A 9,301-nucleotide genomic window follows, 5' to 3' on the forward strand; every position below is an offset into this window, starting at 1 on the left:
AATGAGTTGCTTATTGATTTCTTATAAACTTACTATGATCTGTATGTGTGAAAGTTGAATATATATATTATATTTTGAAAGTAATGCTTGAATAGTCGAATAATGACTAGTTTAAAATTGTTGAATTTAAGCTCAAGAGCATAGAGGGGCAAATTCGGATAAGGGAAAAGAGAATGTAGTTGAATTGAATAGCCGATTCGAGACTGTTCGAAAATATTCGAGGTAAGTTTTAAGTAATCCAACGTAAATAACAATAGATTATAATCTGATATATTATGTGAATTAGGCATTCCTTGTAAGGTAGGGATTTAGCCGAATGTTAAAGATGAAATGATGGTGTATTGTATCATGCTTATATGGCCTAACGGCAAGTATAACATGTTGGTAAATATGCAATGTGCTTTTATAATCGAATGATAAGTTTGAAATGAATGTGAGTGAAATGTTATGCATAAGCTATCAAATGCTAAGTGTGAAAATGAGATGAAATAAAAGTGTTTGAGATGTACAATTATATATGTTCGAATGATGCTAGTACCTAATTGATATGATTATGTTATAAGGAACTTATTGATTTGATTATCGTACGACACTATTCGGGCCTTTGAGCCTAGCAGGCTATAATGCCGGTGAGACACTATTCGGGCCTTTGAGCCTAGCAGGCTATAATGCCGGTGAGATACTATTCGGGCCTTTGAGCCTAGCAGGCTACAATGCCAGTGAGATACTATTCGGGCTTTCGAGCCTAGCAGGCTATAATGCCGGTGAAAGGATATCAGGCCTCGAGCCTAGCAGGCGAAATGCCAGTGAATGAATTCGGGTTTTTAAAACCTAGCAGGCTAAATGCCGGTGATTTGATGAAAGTCTAAGACTAAGTTATCTCGTGTTAGATTGTCAAATGAATACATTCAATCAGTTAAGTGGGCCAGGTACGCATTATGTACTCATATGTGAGTTTGATTTGAATTGAATCATAAGTGTATAATGTGATACATATGTGAATAAATGTTATAACTATACCTACGATCATGATACATTCGGTCAAGGTGTGAAAGTATGTGAAAGTATTTGATTTATTTATGTTATATGAATTCAGATTAAGTGTTATAAGAATGCTGAATGTTCATTATGTGCTTGTGTATGTTTGGCCAAATGGCAATATACCTAGAAAATGGCCTCTTGAGAAATTGAATAAACGAAGTATAATTGCATTTATTTGTTTGCATTGCTTAAAACTTACTAAGCTTACGAAAGCTTACTTCATTTGTTACGTTTCTCTGTTTTATAGATTGTTGACTCCAGTCACCTACTCGGAAAGGGATCGTCAGGAACTCGTCACACTATCTATCATTTTGGTACCACTATGTGCTGGAGCTAGTATGGCATGTATAGAATAGACTAAGTGAATGATATTTTGAGATGTTGTTGTATATAAACCATGTGAATATGGCAATTTTTGAATGTCGGTATAAGTCTGAATTTCGATCTTTGATTATGTTTGGCTATGCATATAATTGCTAATGAACTTATGTAAATGTGAAGGTACGAATGTAGTGTTTTGGATTGGTAACTCTTCATAACCCACTCCGGTGATGGATACGGGTTATAGGGGTGTTACACTACACGCCTGTGCCTATTCAACAGCCTTGACCACGGGCTGGAGTAATCGCACACGGGCGTGTCCCTGCCGAGCCCAAGTATAACCCTATTCGTAAAAGGCTAATTTTGAGGGCTCTTAGGCATTCTAAAGCCTATTTAAACACCTAAGGAGACATTTAGGAAGGGGATACGGAGGAGGAAGCAGGGAATTACTCAAGGAAAGCCGATTGATCCATCTCAGAAGCCGGATTCATCATCAAGACTAAAGATCTTCCTTCAAGTTCCTTCAGGAGTTTTGGGTTTTCTTATGTTTTGTTATCTTTATGCTTTTGAGATGTTTTCTTTCATAAATATGAACTAAACCCCTTAAATACCTAAGGGGAATGAAGCCTAAGATGGATCTTGTTATTATTATCTGAATTGTATGATAAATATTTGACTTGTTCTTAATTATGTGTTCTTAATTCTTGTTTTAATATTGCAGGATATTGATTCAAGTTAACACTCTTATTCAGAGGAGGAATAGACCCTGTCTGAGAGTAAATTTGTCATAATTAAGTGGAGTTTATTGCACGCCTAGAGATAAGGTGATAAGATTTTACTGGATTAGGGTGAAACCAAATAAGGGGATCCATAGATCGAGTTAATGCAACATTAGGGGGTTAATTAGAAAGAGAATTCAATTAATCAACCTAGGGTTAGACGTTATTAGTCTCGAGAGAGATAATAATATAACTTAGGGATTTTTATGGATCAAGTAAAATGAATAAATTGTCTGATTCAGAGTCAAATAACAAGTGAAGTCTAGGTGGATTTTTTCTTAGGTATTGTCTTAATCAATCGAATTTTCTAAAAAGTAATTTTCCAAATTTTTTTCTGTGCATTCTTATTTTATTTAATTAGTTTAGATAAACAATCCCTTAATTTTTAGGCTAGATAATAAAAAGAAAGTAATTACTAGTACTATTGGTTCCTTTGGGTTCGACAATCCGGTCTTGCTAAAGCTATACTACTGTTCGATAGGTACACTTGCCTTCATCGTGATAATAGTTAGTTTCAAGAATGATTAATTATAAATATTTAAAACCTGTCGCGAATATCACGTATCAAGTTTTTGACGCCGTTTCCGGGGAACTAGGATATTAGGAAAACTTGATTTTTATTACTTTATCCATTTTACTTTTATTGCAATTTAAAATTTTATTTTCTTTTCTAATTCTTCATTTATTTTCTTCTGATAGGTTTTTCTAGTTTATGACCAGAAGAAACCCGTCAGGACCGTTATTGTTTGATAGTGAGCTCGATCACATAGTTCATAGAAATTGAAGAGAAATAAGGCAAAGCTTACGATACACAGAGGAAGAGCAAGAGGACAATACTTCAACCACAACTAAAAAGATGGCTGAAAACCAAGAAAATCCGCTACCTCCTGCGATTGCTATTAATCAAAATCCTACTACGCGCATTATGTATGATTATGCTAAACCTTCTTTAACATGAACTGAATCGAGCATAGTTAGACCTGCTGTAGATACAAAAACTTTTGAACTGAAACCTAACACAATTCAAATGATACAACAATTTGTTCAGTTTGATGGTTTGCAGGACAAGGATTCCAACGCTCACTTGACAAATTTCTTAGAGTTTTGCAACACTTTTAAAATCAATGGCGTTTCTGATAACGCCATTCACCTTCAGTTGTTTCCCTTTTCATTGAGGAATAAGGCTAAACTGTGGTTGAACTCGTTGCCACGAGGATCAATCACTACTTGGGAACAAATGACTGAAAAGTTTTTATTAAAATATTTTTCGCCGGCTAAAATAGCCAAATTACGTAATGATATCTCTTCTTTTGTGCAGATGGATTTAGAAACACTCTACGATGCATAGAAGAGATACAAGGACCTCTTGAGAAGATGCCCTCACCATGGGTTACCACTTTGGTTACAGGTTCAAACCTTTCATAATGGCCTGAATCTTTCGACTCGATAGATGGTTGACGTAGCTGCTGGCGAAACCATCAATAATAAGACACCTGAAGATGCCTATGAATTTATAGAGGAGATGTCACTGAATAACTATCAGTGGCAAGTCATGAGGACAAAGCCAATGAAAATAGCCGGTGTTTATAATGTCGATTCAGTCACCATGCTCTCTAATTAGGTAGAACTCATGAATATGAAAATTGATGGTTTTCTTAGTTCTTCACAAGTTCACCTAGTAATACAGTACGAAGCAACTGGAAGTGGATCAAGTAGTTCAGAATATCCACCTTATGGCTACAACATAGAGAACGAGCAGTTAAATTACACGGGTAACAATCCTCGATCTCAAAACAATCCTTATAGCAATACTTACAATGCAGGTTGGAGGAACCACCCAAATTTTTCATGGGGAGGCCAAGGGAATTAGAGGCCACCACCTCCAGGCTTCCAACAACCACCTTACCAACAAGAGAAAAAGCTGAACCTTGAAGAGATGATAACAAAATTCATCTTAGTGATAGAAACTTGTTTTCAGAATACCGAGACAACACTTAAAAATCAACAAGCGTTGATCCAAGGGCTTGAAACTCAGATAGGTCAGCTCGCTAAATTGATATCTGAAAGACCACCAGGAAGCCTGCCAAGCAACATTGAATCTAACCCAAGGGAGCAACTCAACGCGATTGCCATTCAAGATGAGGAACGGTTAGTTGCAAAACCAAGGCCAGAAACAGTAGTAAGCAAAGGTAAGAATGAGGTAGGCCAAAATGACCCAAAGCCGATGAGTACAGAATATAAACCTCGTGTGCCATACCCCAATGTGACAAGGAAAGACAGATCAGATGAACAATTTGGTAAATTCCTTAAACTTTTAAAGAAACTACATATTAGCTTACTGTTTATTGAAGCCCTTTCACAGATGCCAAATGCAGTCAAGTTTTTAAAGGAGCTTTTAACAAATAAATGAAAGTTGGATGAGGCGTCACATGTGGAGTTGAATGCAGTTTACTCAGCCACATTACAGAATAAGCTACCTAACAAATTGAAGGATCCAGGGAGTTTTACGATTCCTTGTTTAATTGGTAGTTTAGATGTTCATCATGCATTGGCTGACTTAGGGGCAAGCATTAATGTTATGCCTTATAAAATGTTTAAACAGCTAGGTCTTGGGAAACCCAAACAAACTAGGATGAGCATTCAATTAGCTAATAAAATAATCAGATTTTCTAGGGGGATTATTGAAGTTGTACTCGTTAAAATTGACAAATTTATATTCCAAGTTGATTTCGTTGTTCTAGACATAGAAGAGGATAATAACGTTCCTTTAATTTTAGGGAGGCCCTTTTTAGCAACCGCTAGAGCAATAATTGATGTTGGCATAGGTGAGCTCACTCTTCGTGTGGGAGACAAAATAATCACCCTTCAAGCTCATAATTCTAGTAACACATCGAAAATTGAAGGTGGTTGTATAAATCATTCTACTAAAACTGACCATGTAATGCAACCTACTTTGCAGGAAATAAGTGCGAAGAACCTATATGAGCCATGTTCAAGCAACAACAAAGGACCTATCTATGAAGAACGAAGGCCACAAATTGAGGAACTAGATGAATGGCAGACACAGAAATCGAGAACACCAGATAAACTGAAACTGAGCTAGGACGAGCTCAATACATCACCAAATCAACTTAAGGTTGGAGACAAAGTACTACTAGATGTAGCAGATCCTCGCATTACCACTTCTGAACCTAAAGAAAAAATTCCTCTCACGGTACTCAGTATTTTCCCATATGGTACAGTCGAGGTAATTCACCCCAAATTCAGAACTTTTAAGGTAAACAGTACTCGTCTTTGTAACAGCCCGTTTTTAGGGTTAATCAAAATAGTGGTTTCGAGGCCACCAAATTCAACAAGTAGGTTTGTAAATATTATATTTAATATTTACGAGTTAATTGTGAGTTTAAAAAAGGTTTTTGATATTGTGATTTTTGTTTTATAAGCGATTTATTAAGTTCAAGTGGTATGACCCTAAGGTCAAGTGGGTTTAGAAAATGAGGTATCGAGACCTCGTTTCTATAAACCGAGTCATAAATATTTTTATAAATATTTATGACTCGGTTTATAAGATGGTATTAAAGTTTCGTTGAAAAATTTTATCGTTTTGATAGTTAATTAAGCAAAAAGGACTAAATCGCGCAAAGCGTAAAAGTTGTGTTCTATAAGTCAAAGATATTAAATGGCTATGGAATTTAATAGTGGGAGTCCTTAAGTGGTAATTATTCCATAATTGTTGATAGTGGAATTCGAATTCCATGGCTTGGTATAATGGAAATTATTAATTTATATTAAGGCTAAATATGGTATTTGGTAATTATAATAAAAAAAAATAAAACAAAAGCCAAATTACATGCTATCATCTTCATCAATAGCCGAATGTGAGAAAGAAAATAATGTTCTCAAAGCTTTGCAGGTTCGGCCATGGTTGCTCATGCATGTAAGTCCATTTCGTCTCAGTTTTTAATAATTTTTACGTTTTTGAGATTGTTGCTTTGTGTTCTAGCTAGCCCATACCTCCGATTTCAAAATTGTTAAAGTATTTGGATGATGCCATTGTTGAATAGTTGAGTATCTTGTTGTTTAATGATAGAAAATAAATCTTTGATGGTAGATTATTGAATTTTGTTAAGTGAATTTTAGCAAAAATGTCAATTTTGGACTAAATTGTGAAATATAATAAATTGTGTGGTAAAGTGTGAATAAATGAAAAATATGGACTGATATGAGCATGTATGAAATTCAGATGGCTTGGGCTATGATGAAATTGACTAAATTTGCATTTTACGAGCTTAGGGACTAATTTGTAAAAAGGTCAAAAGTGTAGGGGTAAAATAGTAATTTTTCCAAAATAATAAATTGAGTTAAAATGAATAGAATATGAATTGAAATAGCTTAATTTGATTGATTAGATCAAGTTAAGCCTCGTACGAGTCTATATCGAGGGAAAAATAGAGTTTCGGACTAGTCGATCCATTTCAACGTTTTGACGATCGAGGTAAGTTCGTATGTATTAAGCATTGTTAAATTTATGCTTTTAATGCTTGATATTGTATAAATTGTCTATACGTGATTATTGTTATGATTAATGACTTATCGGCTAAAATGGCACTTAGTGTGCGGTTCGAAATAGTTTTGGCTAAAAGTGGCACTTGGTGTGCAATTTGAGATAGCTTCGGCTATATAGATATAAATGGCACTTAGTGTGCAAAGTATCGAGAATGACACTTAGTGTGTGAAACATCCAGAATAGCACTTAGCGTGTGAGGTATCGAATATGGTACATAGTGTGCGAGACATCGAAGATGCAATGGCATTATGTATATGTATCAAATGGTAAGGATTGGTACAGGTATGTACAGAAACTCAACTTAATATGAAATCCATGAATGGTAAGTCCATGAGCATTGTGAAATGATGTTGTGTTAATTTGGTGAATACTGATATATGTTTATAAATGTATGGATTTCTAATTGAAAGAAAGAAAGGTGTGGTAAATTTAGTTATTATCATTTTCTTATTAAAACAGTTTTGGATAGCAGCAGTCCGACTTTGAAAATATACCCAAAATAGTATAAAGTGAATAAAATATGAAATTGAATCTTATTGAGTCTAGTTTCTTATAAAAGAAATGGTCTAAGCAAAAGAGTTTCATATTATGATATATTTGAAGTTGTGTGAGACAGAATTAGAACAATTTCAAAATCCCCTGCTCTGTTTTGAGAAAATAATTAAAAATTTTAAAAAAATAGTTACGGGTTATAATTTATATGCTATAATTCTTAATAAGTATATTTTCAATAAAAATATATGGGAACATCATCCAAGTCCCATATTATGAGATAATTAATTTTTAGTGAAGAAAGATTGAAGCCGTCGGGCAACGAAACAAAGGTGATTTTAAAGAATAAACTATACTTATTGGCTAAACCAAAAATTCTGAAAATTTTATGGTAAGAATATATATGATTATAGTTTTAATGAAAATTAGCAGAAATTAATTTGGAGTTCTGTAGCTCTAGATATAAATAAATTAGTGACTGTGACATGAGAAAACAGCTTGACCTGAACATAAGTAAAAAATGCAAATATGGTTGTATTACCTTGAGAAGCAGGTTAATAAATTGCTTATTATTTTCATATGAACTTACTAAGCTTTATTGCTTACTTCCCTTCCTTTTTATCTCTTATAGGTTTATTTAGCTTCGGGTTGGAGATCGTCGGAGATTCAATCATACTATCAAGCTACCATTTTGGGTATAAGTATTCAAATACTTAAGTCTATGGCATGTATAGGGGCTTTATCTTTTGTAATTATGTCATTAATAATATGGCCAAATGTGTTGGCCTATAATTTTTATAGTTCAATTTGTGTATAGCCATGAATAGTGGCTCATGTTGATTATATGATTATGTATGTGCCTATGTCATGGAGATGAGGCTTGTGATTGTGTGTATGTAATGAGTTATATTGTTGGTGGTGAATGTTTGATGGTTTAATTGAGATGAGATGATGTGTTGATAACTAAGGCTTAAATGTGTGATATGGGAGTAATCTTATAAACTTTGATGCATGAGAATTAGTAAATTTGAGCTTGACTAAGCATGATGTTTTAAGTATGTAAAATATGATATGAGGTTACCATGATCTTGTATTGTTTGTGGATGATTGAATGTTCAAATGTTCCATGTTAATGGTTAATAAAAGTAAGCATGTGAGTTTGTTATTGAGGGTGGCAACTGGCTTGGAAAATAGCCTAAAAATTTTCCACACGGCCCGTGTGTCCCTTGCATCATGTACTTTAGTTTCAAATTGGCCACACGGGCTGTGACACACCCATGTGTCTCAGCAATGTGAGGAACACGGCCTGGGGCCACGGGCTTGTGCCTTGGCCATGTCCCTTATTTTTGTGATGACATCATAAACAGAGAGTTACATGGGCTGAGGACACTGCCGTGTCCCGAGCCACACGGGCGTGTGACCCTATTTCATGATGAAATTTTCTAAGTTTTCCAAAAGTTTCCAAAGTTCTTGGTTTAGTCCCGATCTACCCCCGATGTATGTTTTGGGCCTCGTAGGTCCGTATAAGCGATGTTATGCATGTGTATGAAAGTTTTAATTCGAATGAAATTTTATGGCCTGGTTTTGTATGAATTTTTTGATGTAAGTCCGATAATACCTCGAACCCTGTTCTGACATTGGATACAGGTAAGGGGTGTTACAGTCTTAAACCTTATATTGATAAAGTTGATAGCAGGGATAAGGAGTGTAAACTCCTCGAGCCACCATGATCACCAACCAGAGAGGTAAGTCAAGCTTAGACTATAAATAAGTGCTTCTCAGGAGGCAACCCGAGCACTAACAGTAATGATTTATTTAAATTCTCGTTTTTCACATCTAACCTACTAACTGAGTCTTGAAACATAAGGTTTTCCCATCCACACGGCTGTGCCTTAGGCCGTGCACACACCACAGGAGACACAGATGTTCGATACGGCCGTGTGAAAACAGGGCAAGAATTTTTCCTCAACATGGGATACGATAAGTAGCCACGGCCGTGTGATAAGGCCATGGGTGAAACTGCCAAACCAACACGGGCGTGCGACACACCCGTGTTTTAAACCGTGGACGAACCTGTCAAATTAGTTCGGGCGTTAGACAC

The 9,301-nt window shown here is 35.3% G+C and overlaps 1 non-coding gene across 1 annotated transcript; it reads right to left on the reverse strand.

Moving 5' to 3' along the window:
- Positions 1 to 3,426: 3,426 nt before the first annotated feature.
- On the reverse strand, positions 3,427 to 3,533 carry LOC121217386 (small nucleolar RNA R71). The gene has a single exon (XR_005913491.1). It is a non-coding gene; the product is annotated as a small nucleolar RNA R71 (small nucleolar RNA).
- Positions 3,534 to 9,301: the final 5,768 nt, after the last annotated feature.

Source organism: Gossypium hirsutum, chromosome A02, assembly GCF_007990345.1.
Source record: "Gossypium hirsutum isolate 1008001.06 chromosome A02, Gossypium_hirsutum_v2.1, whole genome shotgun sequence".
In the NCBI taxonomy this organism is placed as follows: Eukaryota; Viridiplantae; Streptophyta; class Magnoliopsida; order Malvales; family Malvaceae; genus Gossypium; species Gossypium hirsutum.